Genomic DNA, 27,891 nt, shown 5'->3' with positions numbered 1-27,891 from the left:
GAATCGCCCCTCTCTCTGTCCCCTTCATGCAGGGATGCGCTCCGGTGGTAATCCTGTTTGTGTTTGTGTGTGTTTGCCTGTTTGTTTGCTGCTGTGGTCTGAGCTGTGTGATCTGCTGCCTATCCCTCCTCCTCCTCCTCTTCAGATCTGGGTCCACCTGCATGAATGAAAACACTGCAGAGAAACACATTGCTGTGACCCGCTCTTACCGTACTCTCCCTACTCCAGGCCTCTCATTAAAACATAAGGCAAAGTAAGTAATTATTAAGCAAGTATGTTGTTTTAATGGCTGAGGAACATCCTGGAAAAGTGCACCTCTCTTTTGAGCGAGTCAGGGAGCAAAAGGTTGTTTTTGCCACTAAATCATTCGTTCTTGCTACAAATCTGTGTTTTACTCATCATTGATTTATTTTTGTCATGTCTTTATTGTTTATTACACATTATTTGGGCATTTTTCACAATTTGACTTTCATGGCAGTGTTTAGATGTTTTTCCACACAGATTTGTTTTCCCTGGCTGTGCTTGCTCCCCTGCCCCCTGGCTGTGCTTGCTCCCCTGCCCCCTGGCTGTGCTTGCTCCCCTGCCCCCTGGCTGTGCTTGCTCCCCTGCCCCCTGGCTGTGCTTGCTCCCCTGCCCCCTGGCTGTGCTTGCTCCCCTGCCCCCTGGCTGTGCTTGCTCCCCTGGCTGTGCTCGCTCCCCTGCCCCCTGGCTGTGCTTGCTCCCCTGCCCCCTAGTTCCCCTGCCCCCTGGCTGTGCTTGCTTCCCCGCCCCCTGGCTGTGCTTGCTTCCCCGCCCCCTGGCTGTGCTTGCTTCCCTGCACCCTGGCTGTGCTTGCTTCCCTGCACCCTGGCTGTGCTTGCTTCCATGCACACTGGCTGTGCTTGCTTCCCTGCTCCCTGGCTGTGTTTGCTTCCCTGCACCCTGGCTGTGCTTGCTTCCCTGCCCCCTGGCTGTGCTTGCTTCCCTGCCCCCTGGCTGTGCTTGCTTCCCTGCCCCCTGGCTGTGCTTGCTTCCCTGCCCCCTGGCTGTGCTTGCTTCCCTGCCCCCTGGCTGTGCTTGCTTCCCTGCCCCCTGGCTGTGCTTGCTCCCCTGCCCCCTGGCTGTGCTTGCTCCCCTGCCCCCTGGCTGTGCTTGCTCCCCTGCCCCCTGGCTGTGCTTGCTCCCCTGCCCCCTGGCTGTGCTTGCTCCCCTGCCCCCTGGCTGTGCTTGCTCCCCTGCCCCCTGGCTGTGCTTGCTCCCCTGCCCCCTGGCTGTGCTTGCTCCCCTGCCCCCTGGCTGTGCTTGCTTCCCTGCCCCCTGGCTGTGCTTGCTTCCCTGCCCCCTGGCTGTGCTTGCTTCCCTGCCCCCTGGCTGTGCTTGCTCCCCTGCCCCCTGGCTGTGCTTGCTCCCCTGCCCCCTGGCTGTGCTTGCTCCCCTGCCCCCTGGCTGTGCTTGCTCCCCTGCCCCCTGGCTGTGCTTGCTTCCCTGCCCCCTGGCTGTGCTTGCTTCCCTGCCCCCTGGCTGTGCTTGCTTCCCTGCCCCCTCGCTGTGCTTGCTCTCCTGTGTGTGTGTGGCTCTGGGTGTGTGTGTGGCTCTGGGTGTGTGTGTGGCTCTGGGTGTGTGTGTGTGTGGCTCTGGGTGTGTGTGTGTGTGGCTCTGGGTGTGTGTGTGTGTGGCTCTGGGTGTGTGTGTGTGTGGCTCTGGGTGTGTGTGTGTGTGGCTCTGGGTGTGTGTGTGTGTGGCTCTGTGTGTGGCTCTGTGTGTGGGTGTGTGTGCGTGTGTGTGTGTGGCTTTGGGTGTGTGGCTCTGTGTGGGTGAAAATGCATATGTCATGCATTTGCGAACGATTAACCTATTGGCATTGTACATGACAATGGCATTTATTTAACGATTAAGCTATTGGCAATGTGAATGTCAATGCCATTTATTTAAGATTTATAAAAATAAAAATGTCATGAGCAATGCCAATAGCTCTACCTTTAATAATGGCGAGACCATTGCATTGCAAATGCTTGTTGTAGTTTCTTGGGCAGATTTGGCCAACTTATTGGATTGTTGCTTGAAGATCTCGAATAGTGTCCGTGGTCTGTTTTTGGCATTATCCAGTTCTGATCTAATAAATTCCTTTTTGGAATTGAGGATCTGTTTGTTGTACTCGTTTCTGATTTTTCTGAAGGATTTCAGTTCGGGGTATGATTGGTGCTGTCTTCATTTTCTTTCAGCAAGTCTTAGTTTCCGCCTATCTTCATTCAGTGTCCCATTAAACCGTGGATTTTTAACCTTCTCTGTGACTCTTTTCAGTTTTAGTGGCATGGTGGAGTTGACTATATTTGTTACTGATGTAGTGTGGTGATCCGTTGGATCATTCACATTCTGCAAGTTTTTAGGCGGATTTAGGTCTTTCTCACAGCTTTCTACTAGTCGTTCAATATTCGAGTCTTTAGTGTCCTGAGTCCACTTTTTGAGTTTGATAGGTTGCGTGGTCTTGTTCTTTTTCAAGGTGGGTATCAGGAAGGTTATGGTGATCCGTGCGATTGGTCGGAACGATTGAGTGGATTGAAGTATCCTTGTTTCTAGATATTATCCAGTCTAACGTAGATCCTTTCGAGTGTGTTGGCTGTGTGCAGGCTTGGGTGAAGTTTAGCTCCGATAAAAAGTCTTTAGGAGCATTGAACTGTTTGTCATTATTGTCGTCCCAGTGTAAATTAAAATCACCTAGGAATATGTTATTAGAGTGATTGGTTGTTAGAGTTAGCCGTTATGATCTCCATTAACTGGTCTATGAAAGTAGCATTATTTCCTGGTGGGTGGTAAAGCGCATGCAGATTGCACCTTTGATTGTCTGCCAATCTTCTATTGAGACCTAGGTATTCACAAGATTCTAGTGGGTCGGATTATATCTGGCTGACCTCTATATCCGATCGGTGAATGCAGGCTATATCACCTCCTGTCTTTTTTAGTCTATCTAATCTCACAATGTTATACTGAGGGGGCACGAGAAGATCCATGACTGGAGACGAGAATTCCGAAAGCCATGTTTCTGTTAGGATTGTCAGGTCCATTTCCTGGCTAATGATTAGGGCAGCGATGTCTGATGCATGTTTTGCTGCGGACCGACAGTTGAGCAGTAGGCATATCGGAGGTTTCCCTGAGCTACTAGGGATCAGCTTTTGCGAGTCGGTGGTTAGCTGGACATGTTGTAAGTTGTTAAGGTTGGGTTTCCTTTTATTATGTCTGGATGTTCTATCAGCATCGATCGGGACTGTTCTAATTTCCTCCCCTCTACTGTGGTCCGTAGGCTCATATGCATGGAGTAAGGATAGGGTTTCCTATTCCGACAAGTAATTACAATTCCTGTCTGGTCGATTATGCCTGTTTGATAATGGCATGGCCATCTCACTGCTCTTTCTTTGAGAATTATGTACTAGTTCTTGGATGTGCTCAACTTTGGAGTGAGTGCTTACAGTGATTTCTAGTATCTTTTCTATCGCTTGTAGTGTGCTTAGAATGTCCTGTGACATATTGCCTATTTGTATTTGTAGCTCTTAGATTTCTTTCTGAATCTGGGGTGACTTATTAGGAATGCTCATCCGCTCATTTTGAGATTCACGGTTTGCGTTCCATTGTTTTAGATCGGTTATTCTTCCCAAAATCCTTTTCTTCTTGTCATTAATTCGGTTGTCTGCTCCTCCTCTGTGCGGTGTGGGATGCGCTACCTATGTCTTGTGATCTTAATACCACGTTTGGGGGCTAAACGTTTTGTACGGTTCTAGATGTCACTTGTGCTGTAGTAGAGGGGGGGGTATGGTAGGGATGATTTCCAGGTTCTCATTGAGTGGCCTACTCGTATGAGATGTATCATCATGGGGGAGAGGTGTTGAATCTTCCCTCTGTAACTGCTCCGGGTCGGTATTCGCATATCGTGTAGACATTTCTGTTCTCTCTGTATCCTTCCCATTCAGTGTGGCTCCTGTTCCAGTTGTGTCTCCTAGTCGCATTGAATGTTGTGGTGCCTGAGGGTCTCTAGTTAGTATGATGTCTGTGGAGGTGGTGTTGGCAGTGTATAGGGTATCTACTTGTGGGGTCCCGTGATGTTGGGATCTTGAGTACTCTACACCTTCTTTTAAGGTTGAGAACATGTTGTCGAATTTTTCTAATTCGTTGTAGGCTGCTTGTATAAGCACTATTCCGTTCTTGTAAATAGTTATGCATAGGTCCGCTCTGAATCTTGGTGATGGTATGATCATAAGTTTTGTGCCATTTGGGATATTGCTTATAGTTTTTATGTTGAGCATTTTTGTCATGACATTGCGCCAGTTAGCCGTTTTTCTTGTGAAGAATATCAGGTCATTCACTATAATACCTTTCTCTATGTTAAAGGAGGGGTCAAAGATCAACTTGTCCGGGTTTTTCCTCATTAGATTGTGCTTGAATTTTTTGGTTGCATTATTGGATAATTTGGTTGGATATTTTATGACGTGCGTTTATGCCTACCAATTCTAAATAGTTGACGGCCATATTTGCTGATTGACGTAACGTACTATAGTGGTGCCCTCTCTTATATGTCACTATCTGTCTCTGGCTGTTAACAGGGCTGATGTTATTCTTGTGGTGTCTCTCCTCTCCTTTGTTGCCAGTTGTCCAGTTTGATGTGTTTCCTTGCTCCCCTGTCTTCCTGTGGTTTCTGCTATTGACTTTGTTCTCTTCTTGTACCTAATGTTGTGAATGTTCATGAATTCTCCCTGTCTGGAGTAGCTTTGTTTAACTCTGTAAAAATTTGTATTAAGGCGTATTGCTACCGTAATGTTCAGGGTAATTTCCCATAAATATTATATGTAATGCCCTTTGGTGCAACCCTTCTGGTTATATGTGGGTCAGACCCGGAGTATCTCCATGCCCCTACACCTGCCACTCACACACCCCCCCTCCCTATTCTTCTGCATGACTTGCGGCAATCGCCAGAGTTATCGAAGTCACCACACTGTCTTTCATACGGCCCTTGCCACAGCTAAACCGTGAATCTTGCGACAATGGAGGTCGCCAATACCACCTTCACAGGAGGTGTGGCTAGTAGCCATGATCGACACTTCCTCCCATGAACGAGTCCTCTACAACCTGCAGGACCAATCTGAACTGCCCTTACAGACATGGACACCGGACACGGACGATGCAGTTATTATGGTTTGGACTGCGAGGGGGTTGCAAACATTACTAATCTCCTTTGTGTCCTTTATGGAAGATTTGGACCTGCTAGTTAATAATTCCAAGTCATTTGTGTTGCAGATAGGTAATGGACAAACCAAATCCTTCCGTTTTAAGGTAGGGACCATCCCTGTCCCCAGGACACATGCATTCTCCTACTTAGGAGTTATGCTGGATGCCAAGCTAAACTGGTACTCTTCGGAAAATAAGTAAGCTTGGGGGTCTCCTCCGTGCTAATGCAGCAATTTTTAGGTTTCGACCTGGGAGTTGCAACTGCGTAGCAGTTGCTCCTCCCACGGCGAAACCTCATGATTCCTACATATTGACTTTGGTTCCGCCTCGGTCTCCCATTGGCTAGCTCCATAAATGGAGGCTAGCCATTGGGAGACAGAGGCTGTCAATCACGCTTTCTTGCGAAAACGCGATTCGGGGGCGTTTCTGGGACTTTTAAGTCCCGCCCCTTTGTTCCGGGCCGCGCTGTCATTGGCTGCCGGCCCGGGACACCCCCGTGACGTCATTCCCCGGGCCGCGCTGTGATTGGCTGCCGGCCCAGGACCTGACTTGTCTTTATTGCTGTTATATTCACGTATCTCTTGTTTAAATGAGGTAGTGCGGCGCTGCTTAATTGCTTTCAGCGCCGCACTGTTATTTCTTTGTAAATATGCTCCTCTCTTTCTTACTATTGAAAGTTCGTTTTCATGCCTGCATTCTCCCTTTGTCCGTTTTTGTATTACTCTCCCTCTTTTTTGTTTTTCTCTCTTGCGCTGTGACACAGTCTGATGGATAAATTAAGTACATGGGCCTTATAATAATTGTTGGTGGTCCCACCTGCCTCCATTGGCACTTCGGGACTCACTGATGAAACCCGGCACCATCTTACCTAGCCTCAAATAAATTAAAAAAATAAAAGGACGGCGGACACCTCGGCCAGCGTTCCCGCTGGCACCGGCGGGCTGTGGTCAGCCTTGCTCCAGCCGACGCCAGCCCGTGCCAGTCGAGAGTGGATGAACTCCCTGCACAGGGCCTTGGCCTGGGACACCAGCTCCTTGTCCATGGGCGAGCGGTCGAAGGCTTCCATTACCTCAGCCGCGAAGGCTGAGGAGCGCCGCAGCATCTCCATCCTAGGGAGAGAGGAACCGCCGTCTTCAGGGGCGAGGAGCCGCGGACCCAGAGTGGCCAGCCCGTAATCCAAACTCCGGCAATCACTAGCGCTGTGAATGCCCACACCGCGTACACCTTGCTACCAAAGAGAGCCTAGCGCCTAAACCAATCATGTATTTGTAGTCTTAAACGCTCAGCACGTGTGCAACGCTGTCCGGCAGTTTAAGCACTCTTCCGGGGCCTCAGAAATTCAGAGCGTTCTCGGGTCGGTTATAGCGGACACCACCAACGGGAAGAGTGGCCGTCCCCCAAGTGCTGCTGTTCCAGTCCCGACTGCGTCCGAGTCCTCAGTATCCCCGAGTCAAAATAGTTTAAACTGTCATGAAAGGCACTTCTGCAGTCAATACTCCTATCGCTGCAAACCATGTCCCTGTCACCGGGGCTTAATTTGCACAGCACTTAAATGTTGGACTCTGTGCCTCAGTGCACTCGGCTTCAAATATGTACGTAAATACATGTTCTCCCTATTTAAGGCCCGAGGCACTCAGCACGTATTTAGCTCAGCCGAGCCTGCCCCTGTTTGAATGCCTTGATAGGTCCACTGGAGGGCAAAATTAATACTTAATTGAATCTCACAGTCATCAAAATAATCGATACTTTTTTATTATTTATTCTTTACAGTCTGTAGGCTGTTTCAACACTCGTAGGGCGAGAGTGGAAAGGATTCATGCCTCGGAGACACTGCCATTTAAACAAGGTAATTTCCCTAGGGGCATTAGGGGCCGTGAAACATACAGTAAAACAAACAAAAAACGGAGGCTTGTAATGGGAAAGAAAGAGGGGAAAGAATTATATTTCTGCCAGCTGACAAAACAGGGTGAATAAAAAGAAAGCAAGCGAGCTGGAGAGGGAGAGAAAAACAAGCATTTACAATGCAACGGTTTCGCCTTTGGAAAAGTTTGAGCTATTGGCATTGTAAATGACAACATTTGTATTTATGTGTTGGTTTTGAAAACAGATAAATAAATGGCATTGTCATTTACATTGCAAATAGCTTTAACGTTTCCAAAGGCGAAACCGTTGCATTGTAAATGCTTGTTAATTTTGCTACCCGTTTGGGTAAAAAACCCATAGGCGCCCTATTACAGATTTATAGATCTTGGTGTGTATCTCAGGTTATGTACTGTAGTGAGTTCGAGGCATGTGGGCTGCTAAATTCATATCTATTGCATAGATCGCCGCCTAGTGTTGGGTCCGGATGATTGCACATTGTTGTCCTGGAAGAGTCTTCGAAGTATCACGAGATAGGCGGCTCCTCCCCTGGACTACAGTGCGCATGGGCATCGACTCCATCCCCAGATTGGTTTTTTCCGCCATTGGGTTCGGATGTGCTTTCGACGTCTCCTGTTCGGAATCGATAAAACAACTTTTGAAGGCACAAGGCTTTCTTTACTTCGTCGGTATTGTTGGCGTTCGGTCTCGTGTGTACTCCAACTCTTCGAGTCGGATAACTGTGGAGTCGGGTGACTCTTCGGTCATCGAGGCCCTGTCGACGCAGCAAGACTCAGATGACGCTACGATGGAACGAAGCCCGTTCAAGTACTGTCCCGTGTGCGGTTCGAAATACCCACACATCGACGTGCATCCTGTATGCAACAAGTGCCTGTCGCCGGACCACAACGAGGCCAACTGTATGGCCTGTTCCAAATTCAGGTCGAAGAAGACGCTCAAGATTTGGCGCGTGGCGCGCCTCGAGGCCCAGCGATCGCCACCAGCACCGGTCGACATCTTTACTGACCCCGAAGCAGACGAACAAGAGCTTCACCTGCAGATCTCACCTTCATCGGCGGAGGTCGAGGCCGACTACGGGGAACCCATCGAGGGCCTGGACCTGTACGAAACCGTCGAGGAGGTAGGGGATGACGAGGAAGTTTATGGGGCCGCGGAAGATAGCTCAGAGGAAGAGCTATGCCCCGTGCGTACGATTACTAAGGCTCAGGTCACGGGATCGCCACTCGGCCTTACCCACGACCCTACTCCTCGATCCTCGGCCCCGCCGCCTGGCCCGGCTACGGACACGACTACGGAGCCTCCATCACACAAATCGAAACCGAAACCTTCGGAATCGAAAACTACAAAGATGGCCGACACACCATCGAAACTGAAGACGTCTGGGACTGCATCAGCGCCGTCGTCTTCGGAGGCCTCGAAGCCAAAGAAGGCTGACGATCAGGCTAAGGTACCGAAAGGGGCCAAGGAGACCAGCTCGAGGAAGGTCGTCGAGCCAGTGTCGTCTAAGGTGGTCGAGCCGAAGTCGAAAAAGACTGTCGAGACTCCTTCAGCAACGACTGCCGCACCAACAGGCACGCGGACAGTCGAAACGGCGTCAGCAAAGGGCACCGAGCCGAAGTCTGGAGCCCCTACGCCGAAGGTCAAATCCGCTGCTCCCAAGTCAGCGACGTCAACGACTAAGGCCGGGACGGGGGACCGGAGCACAGCTGTTGAAGGTGCATCCGCGCCTCAGCCGCACAAAGACATGTCGTCGACGCATGGCTCTTCCCCTGTGGGTGGGCAGAGGTCGTCGGTCGGCTCGACGAAGCCATCCGCTTCGTTTACAAAGCAAGTCACGGACTCCCTGAAACGAATAAAGGACAAGGCGTCGGAGCAGAAAACACACTTGGTGCCGAGGCAGAGTGTTCCACTGGACAAGACTTTGATGCCGATACTCTACACTCTACCGCCAAAGGTGGCGCCGAAGGCTTTTGCCCCTTGTACGGTGTCCGAGGAATCAGTGGCTCAGCTCACGGGTGGTTTTGGTCGACCACCCTTGCCTACCGAACATTCAGAGCAGTTTATCGACACCGACACGGGTAGATTAACCCTCTACAAAAGGAAAATTACAGCACAGCCTGTAGAATCCTATGTCATACCTCTAAAAAAGAAAAGGCCTGAACCAGACACGCCGGACCTTGTTGAACCCATCCCTCAAGGGCCTGGGAGGAGTCCTACACCTTCACCCACTGGAGCCAATGGGGATGAGGGTGACCAAGATGAGCAGTATAACTTCCCTGAAAATACTGACCCTGATGAGCAGCAAGAATCATGGATACACTCTGGAGATCAGGGGGACCAACAGCTGGTCAGTGACCCACATCTGTATGGTGTTAAAACTTCTCCCACTGAAGACTCTGCGGCATTTAATGCCTTAATTGAAAGGGCAGCTTCAAACCACAAAGTAGAGATGCATGCCGACCCAGTGGAAGTTGACTTTTTATTTGATACTTTTTCGGCATCAGAAAAAACGGTGAAGACACTTCCAATGCTTAAGGGGGTTCTCAAGCATGCCACAGACATTTTCAAGGAACCCACCAGAGCCAGAGTGGTGAACCCACGTATTGAAAAGGAATACAGGCCGGCGCCTGGTGACCCTACTTACATTCGGGGACAGTTGCCTCTAGACTCTTTGGTGGTCTCCAATGCCCGCAAGAGGGCAAATTCACAGACATCGGGTGAAGCTCCTCCCCCGGACAAAGAGTCTAAAGTGCTGGAGGCAGGGGGCAAAAGGGTGGCTGCGCAGGCAGCCAACATATGGCGCATTTCTAACACTCAAGCCCTGTTAGCCAGGTATGATAGGGCGCACTATGACACCTTAAAGCAGCTCTTACAACACCTTCCAGACCAGTTTAAAGAAGGAGCTGAGATGCTGATACAAGAGGGCAAGCTCATTTCTAACGCTGCGATTAAATGTGCGCTAGATGTCGCTGATACAGCAGCAAGAGCAATAAACACTAGTGTTATGTTAAGGCGTCAGACATGGCTCCGCATCTCAGGGTTCAAGCCTGAGATACAAACGACTATCCTCAACCAGCCTGTCAATCCAGACAGACTGTTTGGCCCAGAGGTTGATACCACCCTCGAAAAAATAAAAAAAGATACTGAAACGGCTAAGTCCATGGGGGCGCTTCAGTCTCAGCAATACAGAGGGAACACTTTTCGTCGCTCAGGTGCACGGGGTGTTGCCAGAGGACACTTGGCACAGCAGTCGCATTTCAACAAGGGAGGCGCCCAGGCCTCGTACCCAAAACAGAATAGAGGTGGTTACAGAGGAAACAGCGCAAAGGGCAGAGGCAGAGGCAACAATAATTCCCGTTCCTCTGCTGCCAACAAACAGTGACTCCCTGTCACTGCCCCCCGACCATCTGCCAGTCTGGAAATCCATCACCACAGACAGGTGGGTCAGGAAACTTATCCAATACGGCTACTGTTTAGAGCTAACATCCACTCCACCCAACATACCCCCAAGACACCGTCCTATGTCAGCAGAGCACTTGCATTTATTGCAACAAGAAGTCCTGGTGATGCTGCAAAAAGGCGCCATAGAGCTCGTGCCGGTGGAGGAAGAAGGCACAGGGGTTTATTCCCTGTACTTCTTAATCCCAAAAAAGGACAGCTCACTCAGGCCCATTCTAGACCTACGCCCCCTCAACCTCTACATACTCTCAGAACATTTTCACATGTTAACACTACAGCAGGTTCTACCATTGTTAAACCAGGGGGACTTCCTCGCAACCTTGGACCTCAAGGATGCTTATTTTCACATACCACTCCACCCGTCCCACAGAAAGTACCTCAGGTTCACCATACAAAACAGGCATTACCAGTTCAAGGTCCTGCCCTTCGGGGTGACCACTGCCCCCAGAGTGTTCACGAAGTGTCTGGCGACCGTGGCAGCGCACCTCAGGAGACACAACATACATGTCTATCCTTACCTAGACGACTGGCTCGTTCAAGCAAAGTCGGAACACCAGTGCGCCGCGGACATGTCCCACACAATTCACCTCCTTCACAGTCTGGGGTTTTCGTTAAACTATCCAAAGTCGCACCTCCAGCCAGCACATGTGCGGCAGTATCTGGGCGCGACAATCAATACTCTGACAGCTACGGCTCAGCCAAACCAGGTGAGGATCGACAACATCCAGTCGCTCATCCGGAGGTTCAGACCGCAAAACTCACTCCCAGCGAGAGTGTTCATGCAGTTGATAGGCATGATGGCCTCCTGCATCTTCATTGTCCCGCACGCACGGTTGCATATGCGTCCGCTCCAAGAATGCTTGGCGCATCAGTGGACTCAGGCTCAAGGACAGTTAAAAGACCTAGTGTTGGTCACCGGTCGGGCGTACAACTCTCTGCATTGGTGGAATCCACACAACCTTTGCAAGGGCCGACCGTTCCAGGAGCCTGTGCCACAGATTATCCTAACAACGGACGCATCTCTCCAGGGGTGGGGAGCTCATGTGCTCCACTACACTGTGCAGGGACTATGGACGACGCAGCAAAAGATGCAGCACATCAACTATCTGGAATTGATGGCAATCTTCATGGCACTCAAATCCTTCAAAATACATCGGTGCAACAAAGTCGTGTTAATCCGGACGGACAACATGACGGCGATGTATTACATCCAGAAACAGGGAGGTACGCACTCTCCACAGCTGTCTCACCTGGCTCAGAGCATGTGGAAGTGGGCCATTCAGAGGAACGTCTTCCTCATGGCGGAACACCTCCCGGGCACAGACAATCAGATGGCAGATCTGCTCAGCAGGTACAGCCATCAAATGCACGAGTGGGAGATACATCCATCAGTACTCCACCCGTACTTTCAACAGTGGGGTCATCCAGAGATAGACCTGTTTGCCACAAGGGAAAACGCAAAATGCCAACACTTTGCCTCCAGGTTCCCTCACTCACAGTCGCAGGGAAATGCAATATGGATGAACTGGTCAGGCAGATTTGCGTACGCTTTTCCCCCAGCACCTCTGATACCGCTGGTGGCAAGAAAGCTAAAGCAACACTCGATGACACTCATCCTAGTTGCTCCAACGTGGGCACGCCAACCATGGTACACCACGTTTCTAGAACTCTCCGTGGTACCGCATCAAAGGCTGCACCTCACACCTAGGCTCTTGACGCAGAACCATGGCGACATTCAGCACCCAGATCCGCAACAGCTCAATCTGGCGATCTGGCTCCTGAGGTCTTAGAGTTTGGCTACCTCAACCTGCCTCCTGAATGCATGGACATCATCAGGGAGGCACGGAAGCCCACTACAAGAGCTTGCTATGCAGCAAAATGGAAGCGGTTTGTCATTTATTGTGCAGCACACAACATTGACCCGCTGGATGCCTCCATTCCTAACATCATCTGCTATTTGTTACATCTTTACAAATGCACCTAGCGTACGCTTCCATTAGGATACACTTATCCGCCATAGCGGCTTATCTTCAAAACTGGCAGCATCTCTCTGTTTTCAACGTGCCTGCCATTAAAGCTTTTCTAGAAGGGCTGAAGCGGGTCATTCCTCCCAGGACCCCACCCGCTCCAGTATGGAATCTCAACGTGGTCCTCACTAGGTTGATGGGCCCACCTTTTGAGCCTCTACATTCATGTGAGATTCAGTTCTTGACATGGAAAGTGGCTTTCCTTATTACTATCACGTCTCTAAGGCGTGTTAGTGAGCTACAAGCGCTCACAATACAAGAGCCATTTATACAGGTGCATTCAAACAGGGTAGTGCTCCGCACTAACCCCAAGTTCCTTCCGAAGGTGGTGTCACAGTTTCATGTCAATCAAACCATTGAACTGCCCGCATTCTTTCCAAACCCAGAAACAGTAGCAGAAAGAATGCTCCACACGCTAGACGTTAAAAGGGCATTAATGTACTATATTGACAGAACACAACCCTTTAGGAAGACACAGCAACTTTTCGTTGCCTTCTCCGCACAGCACAAAGGCAACGCTATTTCCAAAGCTGGAATAGCCAGGTGGATCGTTAAATGCATTCAGATTTGTTATCAGAAGGCTAAACGCACTTTAGCGGTCCCCCCCAGGGCGCACTCCACACGCAAACTGGGGGCCTCCATGGCATTCCTAGGTAACATTCCTTTAGAGGATATTTGTAGAGCAGCCATGTGGGCTACACCACATACATTTACCCAACATTACTGTGTAGATGTGCACTCCTAACAGCAGGCAGCTGTAGGACAGGCTGTTCTCAAAACTCTTTTTCAGACTTCTGCAGCTGGCACGGGCGGCCGCCGTTCATGAGGGGACTGCTATGTATTCTATGCAATAGATATGAATTTAGCAGCCCACATGCCTCGAACTGAATATGCTACTTACCAGTATGCATCTGTTCTTGGCATGTAGGGCTGCTAACATTCATATCACCCGCCCTCCTCCCCGGCGCCTGTAGCAGCTGCAGACTACTTCATGCATTTCATCACTAGCATGGACATCGTTTACACTATCGCACTCCATCTTTGCCACAATGGCTAAAAACAATCTGGGGATGGAGTCGATGCCCATGCGCACTGTAGTCCAGGGGAGGAGCCACCTATCTCGTGATACTTCGAAGACTCTTCCAGGACAACAATGTGCAATCATCCGGACCCAACACTAGGCTGCGATCTATGCAATTGATATGAATGTTAGGAGCCCTACATGCCAAGAACAGATGCATACTGGTAAGTAGCATATTCATATCTGGGGGTACACTGCTTCAAACAGCTGTTATGTGTCCCACAGGGTACCACTACTTATATTATTGATCTTCAGTGCCGAGGTCAGTTTCAAGTAGTCCCTTAATTCCGGTGATAATTCCAACCCGGAAGGGGTTCCTAAAAGTACTGCTGCTGGAGAGGTAGACCAATTGGTCTCGTGTCCGGAGAGCTAAATATGCTTCCAAATGAAGGGAGTTTCTTTTAGAAGAGCTGCCCCATCCAGCAGTATTGGGTAGAACCCTTCGGATCTCCAGTCCGTGTCGTGTTCGCTGTGCAAGTCAGCCCTGAAGAAGTCGCGGGGTAATACCCTGTAACAGCGACGAAACACATGTTGGCTAAGAAGGCTTAAAGATCTTGAATTAAAGACATCTGAAAATATGAAGACATGCATCATTGTGATATTTAATGTAACTTCATGTATTTACTTTTGAACATGTGCAGAGGATTTGTATATATAGCATATTATCATATAACCTGTGCAAATGGCCTCTTACACTTCGGAAAGAGCGCAGCTACAACCCAATCAGCATCACCACCATCGCCATCTCATTGTCCCGTTCCGGTGGTGGCGATTTTGATTGGGCTTTTGCTGCCTCATATAGGTCCGATTCCCTCATGTCATCTAGTAATCTCCCCGCAGTTTCTAGGTTTCCTATGCCTCAGTTTGCCTCTCTCAGCAAGATTCTATTTTCTGTGTCTGCCCATTTCTCCAGCTCTCTTTTCCAGGTCTCTATTCTTGGCCCCCTTGTAGCCTTCCAATTCTTTGCGATTTCTCTCTTCACTAAGACATATGCTAGGTCCTGAAACCTCCCAATGACCTTTGTCTTGGCCGTGTGTTGGAACCAGCTTAGTATGCAGTGTCCCAGTTTATGTGGTAACTCTTTGTCTATAGTACTTTCAACTACATTGAGCACCACCTCCCAGAAGCCCCTCAGGCCCGGACAGTCCCAAAACCTGTGCAGGACATGTGCCTCTTTTTCCCCGAATCGTGGGCATGCCTCTTCCTCCGCCTTAAAGAATCACCTGATTCGTACTGACGTGAGATGTGACCTATGCAGAATATAATTGTTTATGAGCGTAAAACAGGCATTTCTTGATACCTTAGGGGTACGTTCAACAATAATTTCCCAGTCTGTTTTTATCGGCACCCCTAGATCCTCTTCCCACTGTGCTCTCAAGCGTTCCATAGGTTTCTTAACATCTCTCCTGATTGCTCTATAGACGCAGGAGGCCGTCTTTATCCTGCCTGCTGACAGGATCACGTACCTGCAACAGTCCAGTGCTCTGGGTTCTGTCGTTCCCATGGCCCAATGTTTCTTGAACACTGTAGTGAGTGCTCTATGCAGCAGGAAGTGTCCCTGTGGGAGGTCAAACTCCTTTCGGAATTCCTCAAATGGGAGCATTAGGGATTCCCTAAAGAGGTCCCCAATTACTGCTGCCCCAGCTCCCTTCCAGTCATCTAGTCCAGCCCAATTCCCTCCGTGTGGTAAATAATGAAACATTTCTATGAGTATGTCTGGGGAGTTAGGGACTCTGCATCCAGCTCACTGGAGCCATCTTGTCCAGTATTGCGTTATTATTTTTTCTTCTTCCGATCCCCTGTGCGGTCTCTGCTTTAATCTGAGCAGGATTCTTGCCAGAACAGGGACCTCTGGGGCGAATGGAGACTGTGTCCTTTCCGGGTTTCTACTGTCCGCCAGCCATCTCAGAAACCATTGGTGCTGTGCTGCAAGGTAACATGCCTCAAAGTCAGGGACTGCTAGCCCCCCCTGTCCTTGTGGAGCTTTGCAGCGTCGCCAGGGCTACGCGCCTGTGGCCTGCTCCCCAAGGAAATTGTATTACTTTTGAGGTATAATCACGAAATGTCGTGCTCAGGACCCATATCGGCAGTGCCCCAAATATATAAAGCAAACTCCGTAGTGCCTCTATTTTCAGTAGTGCCACCCTGCCTACCATTGATAGCGGGAGCGAGCCCCAAAAGTCCTTGGACGAGCGGAGGGATCTTATCCCCTTGCCTACATTGCCCTCCACCAAGTCTGCAGTTCTGTAGTAAATTGTCACCCCCAAGTATTCTATGCAGGTGTGTTCCCATTGTAGAGTTCCCAGTCCCTCAGGTGGGTGTCTATCTGGTGTTGTGGGGAATAGCTTAGATTTTTGCCAATTCACCCTCAGTCCCGAGAGGTGGACAAATTCTTCTAACATACCTGTAGCCGCCTCTAGGGCCCTTTCTGTGCCCTTAAGAATAAGCATTTACAATGCAACGGTCTCGCCTTTGCAAAAGTTAGAGCTATTGGCATTGTAAATGACAAAATTGTTATTTATGTGTTGGTTTTGAAAACCGATAAATAAATGGCATTGTAATTTACAATACCAATAGCTTAATCTCTCGAAAATGCGAGACCTATTGCATTTGCACCCCCACACCCACACAGAGCCACACCCACACAGAGCCACACACACACAGAGCCACACACACACAGCCACACACACAGAGCCAATATTGTCGTCCTATTAAGTGCTCTGTAAATAGAGTTAAAAATGTGATTGCTAAACACGTGTGTCCTCGCACTGGCACTACTAATGCCAACTGTAAGCTAACAACACATCTTACAGTAGACAGTGCAAACACTGTATTAGGTGAGACATAGAAATAACTCAGAAGATCACATCTAGTCCCGTTATCTGCCAATCTCAACCTTAGTGCACCTGTTTTTTTTTTTTCATCACACTTGCGTGTTGAACATATTTCTATGCGCTCTTAATATTAGGGTAGAATTGTGAAATTTCCTCTTTGGGTCTTTTGGCAGCGTCATCGGTGGATACAAATATTCACCAATGGCGAGCAGTCAAGGCTTATTCTGGGAGATGGTAACGGGACTGAAACTCCAAAATAGTATTAGATAATCACTCACTTTCGATAAGCTCAATAACCAGCCAGCAGAGTTACAGCTTTTTGGCCTGGTTTAAAGGAGGGGTTATGGAATGAACTTTCATTAAAGCGCTTCGCAACTCCTAATATAAACCCTGTTCCTCAAACAAACATCTGCCGACTCAATAAGGGTAGTAATGAACTCTCATTAAAGCGCTTCGCAACTCGTAATATAAACCCTGTTCCCCAAACAAACATCTGACGACTCAATAAGGGTAGTATCCTGCGAATCGCTAATGGGAGCTGTTCACCTACACCCACTCGACGCCACTAGACTGCGCTTTTCAAATCACTATGCAACATACAACCCAGATTTTCCTATACCTAAAATGGCCGCCATAAGCATGCGAGCAAGGATTATTAAAACCTGGTCTTGTACGTTTTAGTAGGCGGCCCGCTTATCTCTGAAGCAGTCCCAGTCTCACATAGCCCTAGATTCTGTTTACCTGCCACGTGTGCATGCGGCATCGTGCACGGCAATGAACTTGCTATAAAGCTGTTCTGCCAAATCATACTTCTGTTGCTGGAAATGCGAGTGAGCCAAGGCTAAAATCTCTCCACCGTTCTCCATCGTGTGGACCCAGCCTGCTACAGCGAGATACTGTCTCCAAGACCGCTCCTGGGAAAGCGACTACACTGTATTGTAAAAGAGCGAGTCTTCCTTTGTGCGCATTAAAGCAAGATTGGAACCCGAAACACCCATACACGACGTTTGAGGAAGTATAAAGATCATTGTAACGGAGACTCCCTCACCTCGTAACCTTTCTGTGCTCGGAGAACAACCTAGCAACAAGCGCTCGCCATGTTTCTAAGCCCCGTCCTTTTCAGACTGGGCGACGTGTTTTTCTTTCTCCCCTCTTCTCCATTGGCTGGAATGTAAACAGGCGTGTTTTTGACTTGTTGTTTACATTCCAGCCAATGGAAAGAGGAGAGAAAGAAACGAAAAAAACACGCCCCCCCAATCCGAAAAGGACGGGGCTTATAGCGAGAGAATGATGTAACTGAGACCTCTTCTCCAATGGCTGGCTGCCGTTTAGGAGGCCATCCAATGGAGAAGAGGGGGGGGGTTAACCCTCGCTACTCAGTCATTAATTCTCGCCAGCGAGACTGCGCATGTGCGCAGCCTATGCTAGCCGAGACCTAAAAAGGAGCAGGTCATCCATGTACAGTGCACTGCGGTGGTGGGTTATCGTCAGTCCCATGTAGTTCTGCCCCATCCTGGCACTGCATGCTAGTGGCTCCATGGCTAGGGCTAACAGTAGGCATCCCTGCCTTGTTCCTCTCTCCTCCCTTTGGCTTTGGGATATAACTTTCCCCGTACACACCCTGGCTCTTGAGGTCTTATACAGTAGCTTCACCCACCCCACAAACCCCTCTCCTAAGCCCATCTCTTCCAGGACTCGGTATAGGTACTGCCACTCCAGGCTATCAAACGCCTTCTCAATGTCTACTGCAAATACTGCAGCGTCATCTTTGGAGTAATAGTCCGCCACCAATTTAGCCACGAGACATTTGATATTAATGGCAGTGTTTCTATGTGGGATGAAACCCGCTTGGTCTACATGTACCAGTTGGGATATATGTGGTAACAATATGTTGGCTATTATCTTGCTCAATATTTTATAATCCATGTTCCGCATGGACAGCGGCCTCTAAGCTGTTCTGTCATGGCTGGCTTTCGGGACTGAGGATAGCGACTATTAGGGCTTCTTTTGTGGTGGTCGGTAGCGTTTGTAGTTCTCTTGCTGTTTCATACATCAAGACCAGCCTAGGGGCTAGCTCTGGCACATATGTCGAGAATTCGAAAAGCAACCCGTCCGTCCCTGGTGTTTTATTGCGCACCATATGTTTTATGGCGGCTTTCAACTCCTGTAAAGCGATGTCTTTCCCCCAGGTCCTTTGCTTCCTCTGGTTATATCTGGGGCAGTCTCAACCCTTCTAGATACTCTCCTATTGTTTCATCTCTACACTGGGAGGCAACTACGATAAAATCTGGTGTAGTATCGGGTCCAAGATGTCATTGATCCCTTCCTGAGTGTATTGTCTGTTCCCATCCACGTCTTCCATTTCCACTATTGGGTACCCCCTGTTGTTTGGGTTGGCCAGCCACGCCAGTAGAGAGTCTGATTTTTCTCATTCCGCGGGTGTGCGGTCTGATATTGATTATAATTGAAGCTCTGTAACCATTCCATCAGGCGTCCAACTGTCTCTCGCTCTTCTAGGATTTCCTCCTGAAATTCTGGGTGTCCCGGTCATCTCTGTTACAACTCCCTAGGCTCCTTTTCAGCTGTTAGAACTTCGGTTAGGGTGCGCCTAACCCCTGTTGTCTCAGGTATGCAATGGCCTTGTATCCCTATCTTGAAGGCATCCCATTCCGGTAGAGGAGAGGTTGCCGTCCTCTCATTCTCTTGAAAGTATTGTGTGATCTTTTCTCTGATTCCTTCTTTAAAGACCTAGTCTTCCAGTGCCTCAGGGTGCAGTTTCAGGTAGGCATGGCCGGGTTAGGGCTTGCCCAGCCAAGGCCCAGTAGTGCGGGATTGTGGTCTGATATCGTCATAGCCAAGTATTTGGTGGTGCATACCTGTTCGTGTATGTCTGGGGTGCATAGAAATGTTTCTAGTCGGATGTTTACTTCATGTGTCGCTGAGAAAAATGAGTAACCCTGGTCAGTGGAATGCAGAGTCCTCCAAGAGTCTACCAGCCCCCAATGCCTCTGCCAGTCTCCAAACGCCTGCGCATGTCAGGTAGTCAAGGAATCTTGTAACGGAGGGTGCGACCTGCCCATATTGGTGTCTGCTACAGCATTGAAGTCTCCACCTATGAGCACTGCAGACATCAGGTATGGGGCTAGTTGTCAGGACAATCGTGTCAGGAACTGTGCTTGGTCTGCGTTTGGGGCATAAATACTTATGATGATCACCTCCCTATCTTCCAGTCTCCCTCGTATTGCAACATATCTGCCTTCTGGGTCAACGTGTCTTTTACCTGACAGGGCACTCCGGCCCGCACCCAAATCATTACTCCCCTGGCATAGACCGAGTATACAGTGTAAAATGCCTGTCCCCGCCACTGCTTCTGCAGGGCTTAGCTCTCTTTGGCTGTGAGATGGTTATCTTAAAAGAGTGCAATTTGCACTCCCCGTCTGTTGAGATAGGAATATACTGTATACCGTTTGACCATAGTGTGCATACCATGTATGTTCCAGGTTAAGCACTTCTACTTTATAACATTTGCCATGTATATTTTCCCTCTTAGCCCCCTCTCCCCCCCAACATCCCTCCTTATTCTCCTCATATGTCTGTCATTTCAACCATTTCTGCCGGTGTGACCTGTGTGATGAGACTCGTGGTACCCCAACCCGTGAACAAACAACATTATAACCTGTCCTCCCTCGCCAGGACACGCAGGTGGTTCCCTCCCATCTAAACTAGTGGACTGTGTCCGACGACAATCGTTTGTAAAGTAAGGGGGTGAGTCCGGTGGCGCATCCGCCCGCCAGCACGCCTGGTTTACTGCATCCACTGTAAATTAGCCTTCTCTCAGTATAATTAAGTTCACCTGTGCGCCCTAGTGTTCCGTTCCTGCTTTCAAACTCTCTCACACCCCTCTACCTGCACCTTCAGATGATCTCATCCGCTGTTCCTGGTGTCACAATGGGGATCAAATAGTTGCATCCTGTTCCAAGCTCTAGTCTGCTCCTGATCCACTGGCCCCTGGATTGTCTCGGTCTGGTCTTTTCCCGCTGTTCAATGCCACTACTTGCATTGCATTTCGCTGCTCCATCGTGTCTCTTTTGGGTCTCCTGGTCCGAGAATTTTTGGTTCGGCCTCCCTGGCATCTTTGATCTCTGGGTGGTGACACTCCGCAGTGTTGTTGCTCCACGCTTCCTGTGTGGTGGTGAAAAACTCATTCCCGCCTGGGATGGACATCCGCAGTGTGGCTGGGTACTGCATGGTGTACTTATAGTCCAGTTGAACGAGTTTTACCTTGATACTCTGGCACAAACTTCTTGGCTGTTGTACCTCTGGAAAGTTTTGGACAATTCTCATAACCACATTGTTGACTCTAATTTCTCCTTGTCGATGTGCCTGTGCCAGTATGTGGTCTCTATCGTGATAGTGTAGCAATCTAGCTATCACCAACTGTGGTGGATCTCCCTGGGCAGGTGATCTTGCCGGGACTCAGTGGGCTCTCTCAAGAGCATAGAATGGTGAGAGTCCCTCTTGTGCCACAGTCGTGCAAAGCCACTCCTTCAGATATCTGACCATGTCTGTTCCTTCCGTTTTCTCAGGTAGGCCAGTCATCCTAATAATATTTCTTGTTAAGCGGTTTTCTTCATCCTCCGCCCGGAGTTCTAGTACTCGCACCTTTGTTTCCATTACAGTGAGTTGTGCCTTCATTTCTGTGAGTGCCAGGCCGCATTCAGAAATTTGGCGTTCATTTGTTGCAACTCTTTCTGTTAACCGCCTGTGGTCGTCTCGCAGTAGGCCCAGATCTGCCCCAATCAAGTCGATTTTGGTCTTCAGCCTCTCCCTAGAGGCATTTATAGCCTGTAGAATATCTTGCAAGGCCGTGTTCTCTTCGGTATTCGTCGAGGAGGTGTGCGTTTTATTCTCTTCAGGGTGGTTGTCATTCTGTGCATCTTCCTTTTCCTTCCTCTTGGTCTGCTTTCCCATCTTCTTCTCCCTATGCATCTAGTTGGAGTGCCTTGCACCAATCAGTAGGTTTCCCATTTCTCTTCAGGGGAGCACACAGTATCGTACTATCTTTGTTTCAGTTGCGCCGCTTGTCCCCAACGCTTCAGGGTGTGATTCCGTATTGTTGGGTCTCGTGGTTCGTTTGCTCAGTCTTCAAGCACAGTCTTCAAGCACAGTCTTGTTGCTGAAGGGGTGTGCTAGTCTCTAGGGCTGCAGGGGAAGCCCTTGCAGCATTAGTTGCTTTTTGCAGTTGGGGTTTTGCTCCCTTTGCGCCCTCAGGTGCTGTTGTAGTTCTGGTACTGGGTGGTTCCCCAGTCCTCATTAAATGCTACACTCATTGGGCCTCAGCCTGGTCTTTTCCCTCCTATGTCTCCTAGTTGTGGTGAGGACCCGTGGTTGTGGGGGGGAGGGCCTTGCTTCGGACCAGTCCTCCACTCGCAGGTCTCTGTTGTGCCTTGGTTTTCGGAGCGTCCCGCTCCTCGTATATCTCCCTTGTCTGGGGTCAAGATGGGTTAAGAGGGCCCGATCAGCTCTCAGTAATCTCCTATGCTCACTGCGGCCTGCTGCCCCAACCGCGCTGTGTCTTCCTGGACTCTTGGCACCACGCCTGGCCCGCCTATGTTGCGGTATGGATCTTTGTCCATGAAGGGGAGGTGGGAGCCTTCTGCTTCGGCCCGGTCCCCCACTCAGGAAGCCTCTACAGCCCCTCGGCCCAGGGAGCATCCAGCTTCTTGAAGCTCTCCGTGGCGGTGGTCAGGATGGGCGAAGAGGGCTCATCCTAATCCCAGTGCCCCCTATTCTCGCCACGGCCAGCTGCCCCAAGCGCGCTCCTTCCTCCCGACTACACCCCTGGCCTGCCCAAAGTGCGGTAGGGACCTGTGTCGGTGGAGGGGAGGGGAGAGCCCTCTGCTTTGACCCGGTCCTCCACCCAGTTGGTCTCTGCTGCGCCACGGCTCTTGGAGTGTCAAACTCCTCGCAGCTCTCAGTTGAGGGGGGTCAGGATGGGAGAGGGCTTGGTCCGCTCTCAGAGCCTCCTATGCCCGCCGCAGCAGGCTGTCCTGACCTCGCTCCTTCCTCCCGGGCCTTCCTGCACTGAGCCCTCCACGCTGTGGTGTTTTCCCCGGGTTAACAGTTCTGTTTCTTGTTGGCAGGACAGGTCCGGGCTGCCTTGCAGCGCTTCTTCAGATTCAGGGCTCAGCGGGCGTGGTCACCATGCCGCTGCGATCCTCGCTCCTGATGGGCGCTTCCATTTTGTCTGAGTGCTTTCCCCGCCGCTAGGTCTCACTCCAATTTTCCCCGCAGACAATTTCTATTAGGGGGTTCCTGCTGGTTTGCTCCGAGTTTTGGGCTATTGGTTAATCGTTTTGGTTCATTGTATGTCATTTGGAAGGTCAGAGTGATGCCAAAGAGTGGCCGGCGGGACGGAGCTCGCAAGCTCTGCCACTTACTCCATCGGCGTCCATGCCACGCCCCCCCTTAACGTTTGCACACTTGTCACCTGGTGTAGCTCAATGTATTCGCTATATGATTCAGATCTTTTTTCATTGGTGTCATATTTGAATGTATTCGTAGGATATTACTCAACCTTTTTGTAAATCTTTTTAGCTTTAGGTTGCTCTTTATTTACTAATGTGTATATTAACTTTATATATTTTAGATATGTTAAGATTTGTATTGTTGGATTGCAATTGCTAAAACGAGTCTATTTCCTAGGATAATTCTTTCAAAATAAATTATCATTTTTATTGTAATTTATTTTATTAATGTTTCTAACATTGTACCTTTTATGGTTCTATGGAACCGAAATAAATGAAACCTGACTGAACTCCTTGCAATTGTCCCTATAAACGAGTGCATGTGTTTGATTGGGCAATCAGATCTTGCCTGCAATCTTTTATTTCTGGCAGTAAAAGAGGGGGCAGACATAGTAATGCTAAAAAATGAGAGCAGCTTACTTGACAAATGACTGGTATTAAACATCTTTTCCTGAACACCGCGCCCACTCACAGGTGTTTGGCATTTAGAAGTGTACATTTTTTTTCTTGGTGTCCTCCTTAAAGCAGAAGCTGGAATGGCCATATTCAGAAAACCATTATGTCCTCTTACTACTTAAGGCTGTAGTTGCTCGTTCTTCTGGGGGACATTGTCTATGCATGTAGTTGGACAATGAAGAGTTTGTATCCTCCTAAATACCTAGCACCAGCATCAGCAGATGGTTTACACCTGTGGATAAACTGTTCTGTAGGCAGAAGCTGAAATGTTAAAATATTTTTCAGGTATATTTGGCTTCTAGGTGTTAGTGTGGTGGTATTTAAAGTCTCCCGAAGTCAGTGCTACTTATTTGAGCCTTTATTTGGGGAGTGTGATTGCTTTTTGTAGGTTTTGTCTAGTTTTTCCTTTGGGCCAGACGGGGGCTCAGTGCTTGAATCATACACTTTTTAGGGCTCGGACTCCTCCCCCTGGGGGAGGAGTTAAGAGATCCTAATGTTATAAGAAAAAAAAGAAGAAGGGCCTTGGTGAGAGGAATTCCACACATTCCTTTGCGTTTTCTGGCATCTGGTCAGTGATTCGTCTTCCCTGTGCTGTGTATGTAGTAGCCTTGAAGTGATAGGCTGTAAGTAATGTACGCGTGCCCGATGTGGCATTTTGTGTGCGAGAGCGAGCATGGCAGAGTGATTAATCTTAATTACGAGCTGTCAGAGTGCCCGTGTAATGCAAGCCAGATGATGCGAACGCGTTCACAGCGGTGAGCGCGTTCAATGTTAAATGACGAGAGGCAGCAGGCGAGGCTCACAGAAGATGACTCATACATGCTCGTCCACACTGTAGTTCTTGTTTTAAGTTGCTACGGGGTGTCTTTTTTATGCCTCTGCGTGACAGTCTGTAAGAATAATGAGCGATGGTGTGCTGACTGTTTAGCATTGCGTGGTGTACTTTTTGCCGTGTTTATTTATTTATGCATTTGTATATAGCGCGGACTTTACCCATCCACCCCGACCTTCTAGCCTTCTCATTAATCCCCTGCTCCAATTCCTGTGTCTTTCTGGCCTCCTCTCCGCGTATCCACAGATTGCACCTTGCATCTCCGCAGTCTGCACCGCCACCGTACATCAGCCGGCACTTTTCAACATCCCTTCAGCTTCCTTCCTGTAACCAGGCACCCTTCTTCCTGCCTCGGCTCCCTCCTTCCTGCATCCCTTCAGCCTCCTCCTTGCGTCCTTATCCCCTTCTTCCTGCCGCCTCGCACCCGCCTTCCTGCATCCCTGAAGAGGCATTCCTGCATTCAGCACTCTTCTTTTGTGCACGCTTCCTTCTTCCTGTATCTTTTCACGACCCTGGCTCCACTGTCTCACCCCCAGACCCACGCGGCACTCTCGGCTTCAATTCTGTGTATCCCCTGCCCCCCCACCCCCCCACACACACACCCTCCCCCGCCAGCCCAGCTCCCAGTGTCGCAGTTTCATCTTCGCCAGTGTCGCCAGATCCCCATCATCCCCGGCACACACACACAGATGCCGCGCGCCATCACCGCGAGCCTGCAGTGTCGCAGCACTGCCCCTCATCAACAAACTACCTGCACCTGCCGAGGGGCAGTAACAGCACCCACCATGCACGGGGGGGGGGGGGGGGGGGTACCCCGCAAGACTCGCCATCTCCGACGCGCGACAATTGCAGCAGTGCAAAATTCTCACATCCACTAGGAGACCACAGGCAGCCGTTTGTGCTCTCTGCCTCCTGATATGTGAATCAGTAGGTGCAACTCAGCTCTTCATCATACTGAGGTCGGCAAAAAAAAGCATCCCTGAGCAAGCCAGCTCGCATTATTTTTTAAGATTCATTTTGCATATAAGGACTTAGAAGCAGTCTGGCTTGCGCAGGCACTAAAGGGGGTCAAAATTAATAAAATGAAAGAACGGGCCATTACAACGTCAGTCTTGGCACGAGCAGCGCCCACGGGAGCACAGTCCACGCACGACTTTTGTTTCTGTCGTGAGAAACGAAATCTGACCTCCTTGTGAGGCTTGCGGCAGAGGAAGCTGCTTTAGCTTCATATTTATATAATCTTTATTAAAGCGGTTCTGCTTTCAAAGAGGCGGCGGCACCTTTAGTGTCTGGTAACATCACCCCCATGTGTTTACCGTGCCCTGAGCCGGGTGCCAGGAGAGGACATCTCCACTGTAAACAAAACATCCCCTTGCAGTGTTCGAGGGCATTGTGCGTGAAAGTGTCACACGAACTATCCGCGCTTTGATCCGCAGCCACTGTAGCTCAGCGGGCTGCTGCACCTGCTGCTGCGTTCTGCGTGCGATCTACCTGGCGCTGCGTCCAGCGCAGCCTTTCATCTTCCAGTGGTTGATGAAAGTACGGCTAGTGGGCTGCGAAAGGGTAATGCTGCTACTGGCAGTGCTTCCACGCTGCAGCCGCTAATTAAAACACGATCAATTAGCCAAGGTCCTTCCCATCAACACCCAGCGCTAAAGCAACGAAGCCTCGTCTCTTCTGCAAACAGGACCCGACAGAGGACAGAAGACACAAGCGCCGTTTGCAAACCAACAACATTGTGATTGTGTAAATATGTGCTGACAGTTGAGCTGCTCCACAGCACAGTGCGTGACACATTAACACGCCTTCTGCATTTGAGAATGAGTGCGTGTACCTTCAATAATGCGCCAGCCACCCCCTTTCAACTACTTCGGAGCGCTTTACGCACGTTGACACAGCCGAGTTAATTATTCAGCGTAGATGTCTGGAGCACTGAGCTCTCCGAAGTCTGCAAGGTCAAGTACAAAGAAAGCGAGAATAGTTTGCACAGGATCACACGGTTTGTTCAAGTGGGCGAATTAAAATATGAGGCAATGTGGGCTTGCACCGAAGGCCACCACTTTTCAGCTAAAATACAACGGTCTCTGAAATCACAGACTGGCATCCCAGCCGATGTCTGACCACACCAGACAGTACGTGCGTAAAAAGAACAATTTTGAAGAAAATCCTGTCAATATAGCGCCTAGACAGATGCATCGCTGAGGTACAGACCACACACAGATGCAAGAGGGCACTTACAAGCTTCCTGGGGTACATTTTGGGGTGAGGGGAAGCAGTGTGCCCTGCCTCTCAGATCCTCATGTAAGTATGTATAGACAGATCAGCAGGTGGCAGGAACGGCGGAAGAGCACACAGCGGGACAGCGGGATGCGCCGGGAGAGGATGCGTGGCGGAGGGAAGGAAGGGTCTTTTTAAAGAGACGGTCTCCTCAGTGGCCTCCAGACTGTCAGTCAGTGCGCAAATACGCACCCAGGAGGGACGCCGGAGCTCACAATTACACCTTAGATCACCTACAAGCCTGCACAACAAACATTGATTTATTCCCAGTAAAAAAGGACGACAAAATGAACTTTTCCAGCTGGTTTCACAACACGACCAATAAAATGTTCATTAAAGGCAGACTTACCCAAAAGGACTAAGAACAGAAAGTAGCCAGGCTCCCTCATGGCGCCCACTCGGTACAATCCGCGCGTGTTCCGTGAAAGGGGCGAGTGTGCAATAAGTGAGCACGAGTGCCTGGTGGGGAGTGCACCTTTGGGTGTGCACAGCCGTAGTGAGTAGAGTAGTGAGTAGAGTAGTGAGTAGAGTAGTGAGTAGAGTAGTGATTGGAGTAGTGAGTAGTGTAGTGAGTAGTGAGTGCAGAGTAGTGAGTAGTGAGTGCAGAGTAGTGAGTAGTGAGTGCAGAGTAGTGAGTAGTGAGTAGTGAGTAGAGTAGTGAGTAGAGTAGTGAGTAGAGTGGTGAGATCACTGGCAGTACACACCACATGGACACACTCCACAACACATAGCAACAATACATTGGCATTTATAATGCCATTAGCTCAAACTCAAATAAATCCGAGCCCGATTGCATTTCTAATGCTTGTTCTTTTTGTTGCAGAGTTTTATATAGCGCGAACTAGACCCGAACCGAATCAGGTATCAGAGCGCTTTACATAGCACCAGTTACATTACATGAGGACACACTTTCATTTTTTTAGGCACAGGGAGATTAAATGATTTGCCTAGAATCACAGGTGGTTTTTGGCGTCGTTACCGAGACTCGAACCCAGATCCCCAAGTCCGAGGTCGAGCGCCTTAGCCGTTAGGCCAACCCCTCACTTCTCATGTGCACAGTTGCTGGGGTATTTGAATTTTCATTTAGACACGAAGTCCTTTTGGAGAGTATGGCTGAATGGTTGTTATACATTTATGTTACCAAATTGTACCTGCAGAGATAAATGTGAATCTTTTAGCCTTTCCACAAGCATGGCGATATGAAGCTTTAGGTCTTGTTGAAGAAATGACTGGATCAGTTTGGATGCATATACATTTACTGCAATTGAACCTCTGGGTTGTCTCTCTCTCAAAGCAAACCGATGCACCTCAGCATGATAGGTTT

General features: G+C 49.4%; 1 protein-coding gene across 4 annotated transcripts in view; it reads left to right on the top strand.

Annotated features, from left to right (window-relative positions):
• ASB7 (ankyrin repeat and SOCS box containing 7) overlaps window positions 1-27,891 on the top strand; it is a 313,217-nt gene that overhangs the window by 73,008 nt on the left and 212,318 nt on the right. The window lies entirely within an intron of this gene.

This window comes from Lissotriton helveticus, chromosome 3_1 (genome assembly GCF_964261635.1).
Source record: "Lissotriton helveticus chromosome 3_1, aLisHel1.1, whole genome shotgun sequence".
NCBI lineage: Eukaryota > Metazoa > Chordata > Amphibia > Caudata > Salamandridae > Lissotriton > Lissotriton helveticus.
Note: the sequence above shows the minus strand (reverse complement) of the source record. Positions and strands in the feature narration are given on the sequence as shown.